The 12,573-nt window shown below is 43.6% G+C and overlaps 1 pseudogene; it reads left to right on the plus strand.

The window, feature by feature from the left end:
• Positions 1 to 6,439: 6,439 nt before the first annotated feature.
• LOC116333505 overlaps positions 6,440 to 12,573 on the plus strand; it is a 31,592-nt pseudogene continuing 25,458 nt past the window's right edge.

Below are 12,573 nucleotides of genomic sequence, written 5' to 3' on the forward strand. Positions count from 1 at the left end.
GCCGGACCCTCTTTCTGTTTGTGAACAACATGACTTTGGTTTTTTCTACATTTAAAGCCAGTCTGAGCCAGCTGAGACTGAATACTATCAACAGCTGTAATGGTTTGAAAACTATGTTGATGGTATAAAATGAACAGATGCATCTAGATTTTGTGCCACACCGTTGACATAAGTAGCCCAGGACAGAACCCTGTGCACTCGTTTAGTGACATTTAAAAAGCTGGAAGAGAGACCATTGAGCTGAACGCACTGCTGATGTCCACAAGAACATTAGAGAACCAGCCAGCTGCTCGGTCTAAAAGGCCTATTTCCAGTAATCTATGACATAAAATGCTGTGGTCAGCAGCTCAGCTCATAAACCAAGGGACTGGGAGCAGCTGCTACTGAGTGTTGCTGGACTTCCTGTGCTGTTAGATCCTCATCCTCTCCACGCAGCTGGGAAGTAGGTGAAGTTGTGCCAGAAGATTTTTTGTTGTGGTCGACAGTGTCAAAGGCTTTTGATAGATCAATAAAAAGAGCAGCACAGTAGTTCTTTGCATCCAGCGCTTCATAGACGTCTTTGAGAACTTTTATCGAAGCAGTTTCCTAATACCAGACTGGAAGGGAGATAAAATCATATATTCATCCAGATAACTTTGAAGTTGATTATTTACCAGCCTTTGAAGAACCTTAGATGAGACACAGAGTTTGGAAATTGGCCTGTAATTATTAACTGTTGAAGAATCACCAGCTTTCAGTGGGGGAGTACAGAGGCACGCTTCCACATCTGTGGTAAAGCCTTCTGTTGTAGAGAAAGATTCAAAATATAAGACACTGGCTCAGCTATGATATTTGCAGCCAAGTGCAAGAAGGAAGGAGAACGATTGTGAGGACGGGCCGAGTTTCTGGTGTTGTGGCTGTTCAAAGCCTTACAAACCTCTTCTACTGTGACAGGTGTGAAGGAAAAGGTCTCAGTAACCAGGAACTACGAGCAGAGTTGTGTGCAAGAGGTTTACCATCAGATACTGTGCTGAACAAAGAACAAGAAGCAACAAAGTGTTTGTTAAAGCAACATTTCAGTTTTGTCTGACACAGGAGTGGAGTCGATATGTAAGTGAGGAGGCAGCTCTGAGGAGTCACAGCTGGCAGAGACACTTTATAGTTTGCCAAAACCTCCTACGGTCGTTTGGATGTCAGCCGTTAAAGTAAAAAATAGTCACATTGGATCTTGATGATGGAGGCAGTAATCTGATTACACAGCTAATGGAAACGTAGCCAATCAGCATCAGAGCCAGACTTCCTGCCCAGGTTTCTCTCATGTAGGAGATCGGCCGGTACTGAACCAAACCAGGCCTGTCCCGACCTTTCACCCTGACCTGGCAAAAAGGGGCGTGTCTGTCCACAAAGTAGACACAACTCTCCTGTAAATATTCCCAAACTGACATTGTCAGCCTGTTTATCGACCCCAGTTAAAGCTGATGCGGGGCTCGGAGCGTGAGATTTTAGTGTTTCTCACAGCACCAACTATGCAGTGATCACTCAGCTCGTTGGCAAAAACTGCAGATGTGGAAAACTTACGCAGCATATTGATTAAAAAAGGTCAATAAGAGCAGATTTATCTGGGTGTTTAGGATCAAGGCGTGTGAGGCTTTAAATAATTTGAGTCAGTTTTAAAAACAAGCAGCGTGCCTTAAAATCATCAGACACAGAAGAAAGCCAGTCCCAATGAAAATCATCCATCTGAAAGACGTCATTAAAATGCAGTTCAGATAAAAGTTGAACCAGAGACGGTGATGTGCTGGGGGAAGCAGATGGAGGCTGATAGCAGCCAACAACAGTCTGATTTCCAAACAGATCAATAGTTAAGGCCAAGATTTCAAATCGCTGAGGTGCAGATCGAGAGAACAAGACTTGAGCAGCAAGACAGAGCTTCACATAAACTTCCAGACCTCCGCCTTTTCTGGGACAGTCTGAGCGCTAAATGTTAAATCCATCAGTTGCTACGTTTTTATCCAGTAAAGATTTGGAAAGTCTCAGAAACAACAATGATACCAGCACCGGTTGAACAGGCCCAGATTCCAATCATATCCATGTTAGGAAGCACACGACGTGATGCACGTGTAACCCAGACAGTTTTTAACATCTGCTGGTGTTTCACATTCAGCCAGAGGCCCAGGGTTAGGTTGGATACCAGACAATAATAAAAGCATCGTTATTAGACTCTAGAGCTCGTATTATAGCTGACACCACATGTAGAGTTTAAGTTCACACAGAGACGATGACATTTTTCTAAAACCAGCAAACAATGAACAAGAAATGTAACAAGAGTTTCAGAAGAAGCTGTTTTACAGAGAAATGATTCCCTGAAGACAAAATTATTATTATCATACCAAATTGGCAGACGCCATTTGCTGTCCGCCAATTTGGTATTTGGCGTACAACACTCCCGCACACGGCCCTGTCATTACCCCAAACCGACACTACCCGCTGATCTGTCCTCCACTGACTGATGTCCCCCTGGTCCCAGCTCCTACATTTGTTCCACTTTTAACAGTAATACACGAAACTCTGGACTCGGACCTCTCTCTCCCACAGTCAACACAATACCCGTCATAATCACAAACAGAGAGCAACACAATTATCATAAATCCAGTAACTCCAAAAACATTAATAACCTCCGGCCTCTTCAAAAATCTCAGACTTTATTGAACTCTACTGTCAAAAATCCACCAGTCTCAATTAGTATGGCACTTTTAAATGTCCGCTCTCTGTTGAATAAGTCTTTTATTATTAATGATTTAATTTTAGATAATAAACTTGATTGTTTATTTTTAACTGAAACATGGCTGGGTTCGGCTGCACCAGTTGTTCTCACTGAGGCCTCCCCACCAAATTTTAATTTCTCTTTTTCCTTAAAAGTGGTAAGAGAGGTGGTGGGACTGCATCTTTAACCAATAACACACTCACCACCAAACAAATTTTATTTGATCATTTTACCACTTTTGAATTCCACGCTATTGTTTTTAGCAGCCCTCCAGTTTTATCTGTCACAATTTAGAGACCACCTAAAGACAGTGCTGCTTTTATCAAGGAATTCTCAGAATTTTTAACAAACATACATTCAAAATATAATATGATAATTTTAACCGGTGATTTTAATCTGCACATAGATAATCCTTCTGACCCTACATCAAAAGAATTCTTAAACATTCTTCACTGTATGGATCTTACCCAGCACGTCACGCAGCCGACTCACAACAGAGGACACACTCTGGACCTGGTCATCACCCATGTGAAAAGATTTTGTTTATTATTCAAATATGCTTTGCTTGTGATTGTGTAAACTCTGAATGATGATTCACCCTGATAAAACATGAAGCCTTGCCTATGCTTATCAAATGCCTGTGAAGACAAGTTCCTGTGTAAAGAGGAACGGAAAATGCCACTTAAGCAGACGTTTAGTAAAGTACGGACAGAATGTTTAGAAAGATATGCATTTGTCAGTTAAGCAATATATATTCTGAGAACAGGCGGAGACTGTCTCCGTCTGCTGTGTAACCTACGTGCCTATATAACCTGCAATAAAGAAGAGTACTGTGTGACTCTCTCTCGAGACGTTCACCCATGTACATATGATTGTTTATATTGTCTCACTGTATCTCTGTTTTACTTTGGCAGCCTTCTATTTGGGAAATTTTCCCCTGACAATTCTTGGTCCTTCGAAGCCGGATGAGACGGCCTATTTAAAGCAGCTCTCACAGAAAGCACCTCACCAGGTCCCGTCGGTACGAGAAGCCCACGTTGCAACGTTTTACAAGCGGTCCGCACCGTCGGGGGCTGATCAGGTGCGTCTGAAGAAACCAGCGCCAAGGTAGGACAGACTACTTTGAGATAATAAAGGTTTGCGCAAAAACGAAAACGAAACTGAAGACTCGTCCAAGACAGACTGGAAGCATTAAGCTCGTCCTGAGGTCTGGTAGTCAGCTCGCCCGCAGAGGGTTGGAAGCAGTAAAATAAATATTGAGCTCGCCTAAGAAAGGCTGGAAGTCAGAGACTCGCCTGTAAGATGGAATTGGTAGTCCTGCATGGACTCATTCCGCAGTTTAAAAGGCTGGAAGCACTAAGCTGGTAGCGTGAACGCTCGCCTAAGAAAGGCTGGAAGCACTACGCTTGTGAACGTGCGTTAAAACTGTCTGTCTTTTATTGTTTTTTTGGTGGAATAAGTTGATTTCTACAGCACAATAAGGAGGCTGAACAATTCCACTGATTTGTTTACTGTCGGTTGCTGAAGTACTGGTGAATCGAGAGGAAGGTCGTGTTTTATCACGTAAAGTTGACACCGCTTTTGAGAATAGCTCAAAAGTAGAAGGGCGTGTCAGCCACCTCTCTCTGTTCTCGTGCCAGCGAAAGCGCCGCAGGTGTGTGTGTGTACTACTAAGCGCTAAATACATAAAGAAATAAATAAAATAAATAAAAAATAAACAAAGAACTATAAAATAAAATAAATCAAAATTAAATATGGGAAATAAATCAACAAAACCCGAATTGACTGCAGATGAACAATGGTTAGAGAAAAAATGCCCTGGTGCAGGACAGATAAGCACAAATAGGTGGAGAAATCCCCAAAAAACAAACTGCACCGCCTGGGAGGGGAACTGTAGCCCTGGCCAAATACAGCAATTAAGTAAATGCCTACACGCAGAGATAGAAAAGACTAGTGGTAAAAAGAAAGTCCTGCGCATGTTCGAATACGTAAGTTTCTTTGTACCATGGCAGGAGGAAAGTAAGAAGCGTGAAGAGAAAAGAAACAAAAAGCAAAATAAACAAAGCGAAAAGCCACCTACCGAAACCACCAATCCTCCTCCTTATCAACCACCTCCCTCAGCCCCGGGTCCCCCTGATACTGAGAAACCATACCCCCCAAATCCTTATTCCCCTGTTTCAAAAAATCCCTTTGTAAAACCACAAGACCCTTATGTCTCAGCGAGACAACAACTAAACCTAATGACCCGCGAAGACCCACCGCCATGGCCTCCAGGCCCGTTAGGGCAATTTCCGTTAATTCAGGCGCCAAACCCAAATTACGAGAGAATTAGAACAACATTAGCGCCTAGGCCAGATTACGAAAAAGTAGGAGAAACAAAGCAAAAAGAAAACGAGTCTGCCTCTGACTTCCTAGACAGACTACGACCAGTCTTTAGACAAAACTCAGGTCTAGAATATGATGAGGGCGTGAACACCCCTTTCGAACAACAACTAAAAAACACGTTTCTAAAAGGCCTCCTCCCAAAGGTCCGCGCCCACGTAGATAAACATTGGGTCACTCAAAATACCGGAAGTCTAGCTGATGCTTTACAACATGCAGAGCATGCAGTAAAGGTACAGAAAAACAAAACAGCACTGCCAGACTATGAGAAACCATTCCATTTGCATATGAATGGCAGCTCAGGCTATATGAAAGCAGTATTGACCCAAGCTTTTGGTGACAAACAACGACCGTTAGCCTTTCACTCATGTGAACTAGATTCAGTGGCCTCAGGCCTAACGACATGTGTACGGGTATGTGCAGCAGCCGCGGAGGCAATCAAAAAGTCGGCAGACATTGTGTTAGGACACTCTCTGATAGTGAAGGTCCCGCACGCCGTAACCTCTATACTACTACAAGCCAACCTGACATACTTAACACATGCAAGACAACTGTCTTATGTAGGCATCCTGCTCTCACAGTCACACATCACTGTTGAAAAGTGTGGTCAGCTAAACCAAGGCACCCTGCCCCCAACAGAAGCAGATGGTGACACACATAGCTGCCTGCATAAACTAGATGAGGAAACAAAACCAAGGGCAGATATACATAGCCTGCCACAACCAGGCTTTACAGACATCTTTCTGGACGGCTCAGCAACAAAAGACAAAACAGTCTCTTCCAGGTCCTGCTCACAACACCCACAGCATGCAAGATTGCTGAACGACCCTCGTGGATTCATCAAAGCCACACAAAGAAGGTTGAACCAATCCAAGACCCACCAACATCTCCTTAAAGTGAGTGATAAGTTTAGACTCTGGTCCTCCCCAACCTCTAGTGTTCGCTCGGTGGGGGGTCAAGACAAGTTCCTGTGTAAAGAGGAACGGAAAATGCCACTTAAGCAGACGTTTAGTAAAGTACTTTATTGCAGGTTATATAGGCACGTAGGTTACACAGCAGACGGAGACAGTCTCCGCCTGTTCTCAGAATATATATTGCTTAACTGACAAATGCATATCTTTCTAAACATTCTGTCCGTACTTTTTACTAAACGTCTGCTTATGGCATTTTCCGTTCCTCTTTACACAGGAACTTGTCTTCACAGGCATTTGATAAGCATAGGCAAGGCTTCATGTTTTATCAGGGTGAATCGTCATTCAGAGTTTACACAATCACAAGCAAAGCATATTTGAATAATAAACAAAATCTTTTCACATGGGTGATGACCAGGTCCAGAGTGTGTCCTCTGTTGTGAGTCGGCTGCGTGACGTGCTGGGTAAGATCCATACAGTGAAGAATGTTTAAGAATTCTTTTGATGTAGGGTCAGAAGGATTATCTATGTGCAGATTAAAATCACCGGTTAAAATTATCATATTATAGTATTAGTACTGTGTGACTCTCTCTCGAGATGTTCACCCATGTACATATGATTGTTTATATTGTCTCACTGTATCTCTGTTTTACTTTGGCAGCCTTCTATTTGGGAAATTTTCCCCTGACAACACATGGGCTGTCCACCAGTGTGTCCTCTGTTGTTGACTTGGCTGTCTCTGACCACTACTGTGTGTTTTTTAACATCACTGGTTTTATTCAGCGGGAGACCTCGGTGCGAACTGTGAGGAGGCGCTATCTAACCTCTGAAGTGGCTGCAAATTTTACCAGGGTTTTAGACGAATGCCCCCCTGTGATTCTACCTGCACCCTGTGATTTTATTTTTAATCATTTTAACCTCAAACTGAAGAAAAGCCTTGACTCCGTTACTCCACTCACCACCAAAAAGATTAACGTAAAATGTGTATCACCCTGGAGAAACGAAGAAGTCAAAAAACTCAAAAGAAATTGCAGGGCAGCAGAAAGGAGATGGAGGAAAAATAAAAATGAAATCAACTATCAAATACTTTGCGAGCAACTTAAAATTTACAATAATACACTAAGGAATTCAAGAAATTCATACTTCGCCAAAATAATCAGTAATAACAAAAATAATCCCAAGGACCTCTTCTCCACCATAGATCAGTTATTTAACCCTGATTTTAACAGCTCCCAAAGAACCCCCACAGACTCACTCTGTGAGCAGTTTGCAGACCACTTCAGGGGAAAAATCAACACCATCAGATGTGATATTTTATCTTCTCGTGATATGATTTTAAACACATCTGAGGGCTCGATTGTACCTGAGGAGACACTGGACAGCTTTGTCCTGGTTAATGCTGAGAACCTTAAGAAAGTTTTCTCCACAGTGAGACCCACCACATGTCTTTTAGATCCAATCCCCTCTCCACTTTTTAAAACACTTTATGGATTTTTTGAAGCTGAGCTTTTATACATGATGAATTGCTCTCTTCAGTTGGGTGTCTTCCCTGATTTCACTGTATCTAACACAGCTGATAACACTGAGCACCACATGGGTGTGCAGTATTTTTTTTCCACTAAAAAAAATTCCCAGATTCGCTATATCCCTTGCTCCATGGAGAAGCTACCAGTTCTCCCAGATGTCTAGCTTTGCTTTGCTGTAACTGTGTGAAGTTAGCTGTCATGAGTCAGTAAACCCTCGCTGTGCTGTCTGTGTGCTCAGGTGATGACATCACCCCCATCCAGCAGGAGATTACCATGATGAAGGAGTGCAAGCACAAAAACATCGTGGCCTACTTTGGGAGCTACCACAGGTGCTGGGTGTTTTCTGATGTGTGGAATTCCTCGGATTGTTGGTGGACTGAAATATGTGGAATTTGACTTTTATCGTGCACGCGCTGCTGCTGAATTCCTCTCCCACTCCCTTTACTTCTTAGTTACATTGTTGGCCCACCAGCTCATGCATGATACTGTGTGCTTGTGGGAGTAAATGCATTGACTTCATTATATTAAGGCCTGTCTGCCTCCTTCTTAAATGCAGTACTTGTTTTTAACCAATGCCTGCAAAGCTGTTCAGCCACAGAAGAGCAGCACGCATGTCACACATGTCAAATAAAAGCTGAGTGTCTCTCTTTAGAAACACCAAGCTGTGGATCTGCATGGAGTACTGCGGTGAGGCTCCTGCAGGATATCTACCATGGTAAAAACACACACATCTAAAATTCATGTCAGAACACGACGCATCTACTGTCCTCATAAAACTTTGACTGGGAGCAGTCACAGTGCAAACGAGCATTTTTGTGCAAGTTTTTATTGCACTTAACAAGTAAAGTCAGCAGTTTGTCCTCGATCAGCTGAATTCACAGCTATGACAATGGCAATGACAATAAGCATGCGATTAAATTAGTGTCGTCCATTGTTAGTAATGAGGGCCAGAATGTACCTCACGTGGATTGGATACTAAAAATCTAAAATCAAAAACTAAAGCTATATGTTCCATTTCTTTCTGTCTTTGCACTTTCCAAATGAGCCAATAAGGATGAATAAGACCATAGTGGAGCTGTGTAAACATAACTATATGAGTACTGTTTCCACCCGATGAGTCTGAGCGAGACAGCTGAAGTATTTCCCAGCATCTCCAACTGTAACTACCACTTTAACGCTCAGTCATTTGAATAGTTGGTATAAAGCAGATGTGGAAGTAGGCACAATGATCCCTGACAGCCAGTTCCACTCTTACTCTCATGTCTCACAGCTGTTAATCAGACTCTTTTCCACAGTGACGGGCCCACTGAAGGAGAAGCAGATAGCATTTGTGTGCAGGGAAACTCTCCAGGTAAGGCTTTTCAGTCCAGGAAGCTTGTTACTGTTGCACTGCAAAGTCTTTACAGACACCCTGCTGACACAATGAGTCATGTGTTTTTTCCCAACTTCAGAGCAGCTTCAGTCGTGCCAGACCACTAAGTGCACTGTAGATGTTCTGAAGCTGCCTCTGCAGTAGAACATGATAAATGGTCTGGTCCTGATATAGCTCTTTTCTTTCTAACGAAGTGCTTTTTGCTACAAGCCCATTTCACCTATATACAGTTGTACTCACACTGCAATTCATTTAATCCCTTTAATTCCCTTTAAACAATCACACACACACACCGCAATGAATGCATAGGATGCGGTTCAGTGTCTTTACCAGGGACGAGTGGATACGCAGGTGGGAGGAGCTGCCAACGTTCTGGCGGTGCTGGAAAACCCATCTGACCTCTTGAGCCACAGCAGCCATACGGCACACTGTGTTTTCATGGACCGTGACCTTCTGCCCACTCAAAGCTTTTGTTGGATGATCAGCTTTGCAGACTGACAGCAAAAAACACCAGAAAAAGTGCTACCAAAAATCATACTTCTAAAAATAGCACTACTTTCTCCAGTGTTGTACACGATCAGTGTACTAGTCTGCATTCAAAGCACATAAAGGTTACAAAACTCAAACTAAGGAAACATAGAGGTATTGTCCTGATTCATGCTCCTCAGTGGAGTGCATGCTCTCCTACTGCCTGGGTGGAGTGCTGTGCAGTGGGTCATTAACACCGCCCAAATCGTTGGCTGCCCTCTGCCACCCCTGGAGGCCATCCTCCTGTCTCAGCAAAACCAGCGCCATCACAGGTGACCCGTTGCACCGCGCCAATCAGATCCCACACCTCCAGACACACTAACAGCTTCTTCCCCTGGGCCGTTCAGACTGTCAGCAAACACTATCTCCCCACACACCACCCCTACCCACTCACTTCACCAATCTGAGCCATGGTCTGAGTAACCCTCATCACTCAGACCATTTGAATCCTTTATTTAACCCAAGTGCTGCACAGGTAGCAATGCTAGCAAACCGTTTATTAAAAGTCATTTTGAATTTGATGCCACTTTTCTGGAAACAGAGTTGTGCTTGTATTTTACGTTCAGCCGTTGCATTTCATACCAGCACATCTCACTGAGGCTGACCCTGTGGTCATAGGTGTGTCAGCAGGTTTTCTGGAGAGTTACACAGTGTCATAGTTTATTAATGTTCAATACCTCAATGTCCGTCTGATCTTACATTACAAATTACTAATGTTAGTCAGTCAGTTCAGCTGTATTTTCTCTCTCTTCCTGGCTATACCTCTTCACAGTTCAGTGTTGTAAACCATGACTTAAGCAGTAATTAAATACATTCTCACAGTAATCAGCTGATTTCCATCTTTTCCAGGGCCTGTATCACTTGCACGAAACTGGTAAAATGCACAGGGACATAAAGGTACAGCTGTTTAGTTGTTACTGTTTAATAGTGACGCTCAGACTGTGGATCTTGTGAACAAGCTTGGATCTGTGTGTATTGTCTTTGCAGGGAGCCAATATCCTTTTGACCGAGCGTGGAGATGTGAAACTGGGTCAGTGTGATTTGCAGTACTTATGTAGGCTTAGGTAAGCATGATGTTGGATTTTAGCTGCACTGTGACCCTGCGTCTCTCCTCTGTGTCTCAGCTGATTTTGGAATCGCAGCAGAGATCAGTGCCTCTGTGGCCAAGAGGAAGTCGTTTATTGGAACTCCTTACTGGTAAGATGAATACATCACCACTAACCCTAACCTTGCCAAACCCTGAGCAAACAGTGTCTGTCTGTGGATGGTGACACAGACCTCTCTGTTTTCTACAGTGCTGCTATCACTGTGAGCTTGGTATGCTGCCAGCGCTCTTTGTCTTTATGCTCAGCTGTAGGTTCATCTGTTGTGCTTTTGTGTAACAATATCAGTTAAGTTTTCTGCTTTCCCTTTAGCTGAATTCAGGTCTGTTTTATAGCCTCAGTTCAATATATCAGCCTATTTAAGGTTAGGGCTTTTAACCTCATACGTTATCAGAATTAACCAGACAAATCGATCCACCTCATAAGAGCGGGCTTGCATCAGCAGCCACAGAATGGAGGCGGGGGATCAGTCCCATCTGTGTCTGCTGGGATGAGCTTTCCTGTGCTCGTACTTTCATGGCATGTCTATGTCTGTCAGTCTATGAGTTACCTACTAACCCTCAGAAAGCATCTACTAAACCAAAGTCCATGAAAGAAAATGTGCAAAGGACAGATTTGTTCTAGTTTGATTGATCTTCGAGATTTACACGTAAAAACACTCGACCTGTCTTTCTCCATATAGGTAAACATATTTATCTTTAGGTGAAGCACCGCACTGCTACAGTTATTGCAATGATACCCGATCACTTCAAGGATCAAGTTTCTAACAAAGCCACAGACCAGTCGCAGTCAGCTGCCATCTTCAAATATTGATGTTTCACAGATTTGTCATTGAAAGTTCAGCTGAGTGGTTGACTCCTGGACACACCTGTTTGTGAATCAGGCCCACTATCTCTTCCTCTCTGAGCAGGATGGCTCCAGAGGTGGCTGCGGTGGAGAAGAAGGGTGGCTATAACCACCTCTGCGATATCTGGGCCGTCGGCATCACTGCCATCGAGCTGGCAGAGCTGCAGCCGCCCATGTTTGACCTGCACCCAATGAGGTGAGTCAGCACTAACAATGGGGACTGGACAAACAGTTGGAGACAGACAGACTTGGCAGACTCTGGGTGATTGCTGCTTGGACATTTTCCAGTCCAGTGATGTCTCTCACACTGTTTTTCAGAGCGCTGATGCTGATGTCCAAGAGCAGCTTCCAGCCTCCAAAACTTAAGGATAAAGCCAAGTGGTAAATGTGCTGCTGATGGTCTGAAATTCAAGTGCATAAGCACCTGTGATCTGATCAGTATCTTCCTCACTGCTGATACATGTATCTTTGTCTTCCTCTGTCTGCAGGTCTGCTGGCTTCCATAGCTTTGTGAAGATGGCTCTCATTAAAAGCACCCGTAAGCGGCCCTCAGCTGAGACACTGCTGCAGGTTAGTTTGTCACTAAACAAGGAAAAACGAACCAACCGTCCGTCTTCACACTGTTGTGTGTACAGTAGCTGTAAGCGCATCTTTCTCTTCTGTTTTTAACATTAGCACAAAGGGAGGTGGTTGGCTGAGGCTGGCTGTTAGGAGAACGACTGGAAATGATTGCGTTTGTACAGTTTATACTGGGAGCTATTCAGTAAAATTTCACATGCTGATGAACATGTGATATTACACAAAATCTAAATGTCACATTTTACTACAAATACTACAGAGCTGTCAAATCAGCGTAAACAGATATCAAATGATGTTCGATCAAAAACATCTGAGGCCTCAGTACGTGGGTCGCTTGCTTTGCTGGTGGAGTTATAGTTCTGTCCATCGCTATCCAGTTAGGGCTGTGGGGAATGGGAGGTGGGGTGCACCTTGGACAGGAAGGAAGCTGGAGTACCCAGACACAGAAAGGCCACCAGCTGATCTGAGCCCAGGACCTTCTTGCTGTATGGCCACAGTACCCCAAATTACATTTATAGCTAATTGTTTGTTTCTTTTCCTATGTAGCATGTTTTGCAATGAGACTGGCTGCTATCAGCTGTTG

The sequence above is a fragment of the Oreochromis aureus genome, linkage group 3 (genome assembly GCF_013358895.1).
Source record: "Oreochromis aureus strain Israel breed Guangdong linkage group 3, ZZ_aureus, whole genome shotgun sequence".
In the NCBI taxonomy this organism is placed as follows: Eukaryota; Metazoa; Chordata; class Actinopteri; order Cichliformes; family Cichlidae; genus Oreochromis; species Oreochromis aureus.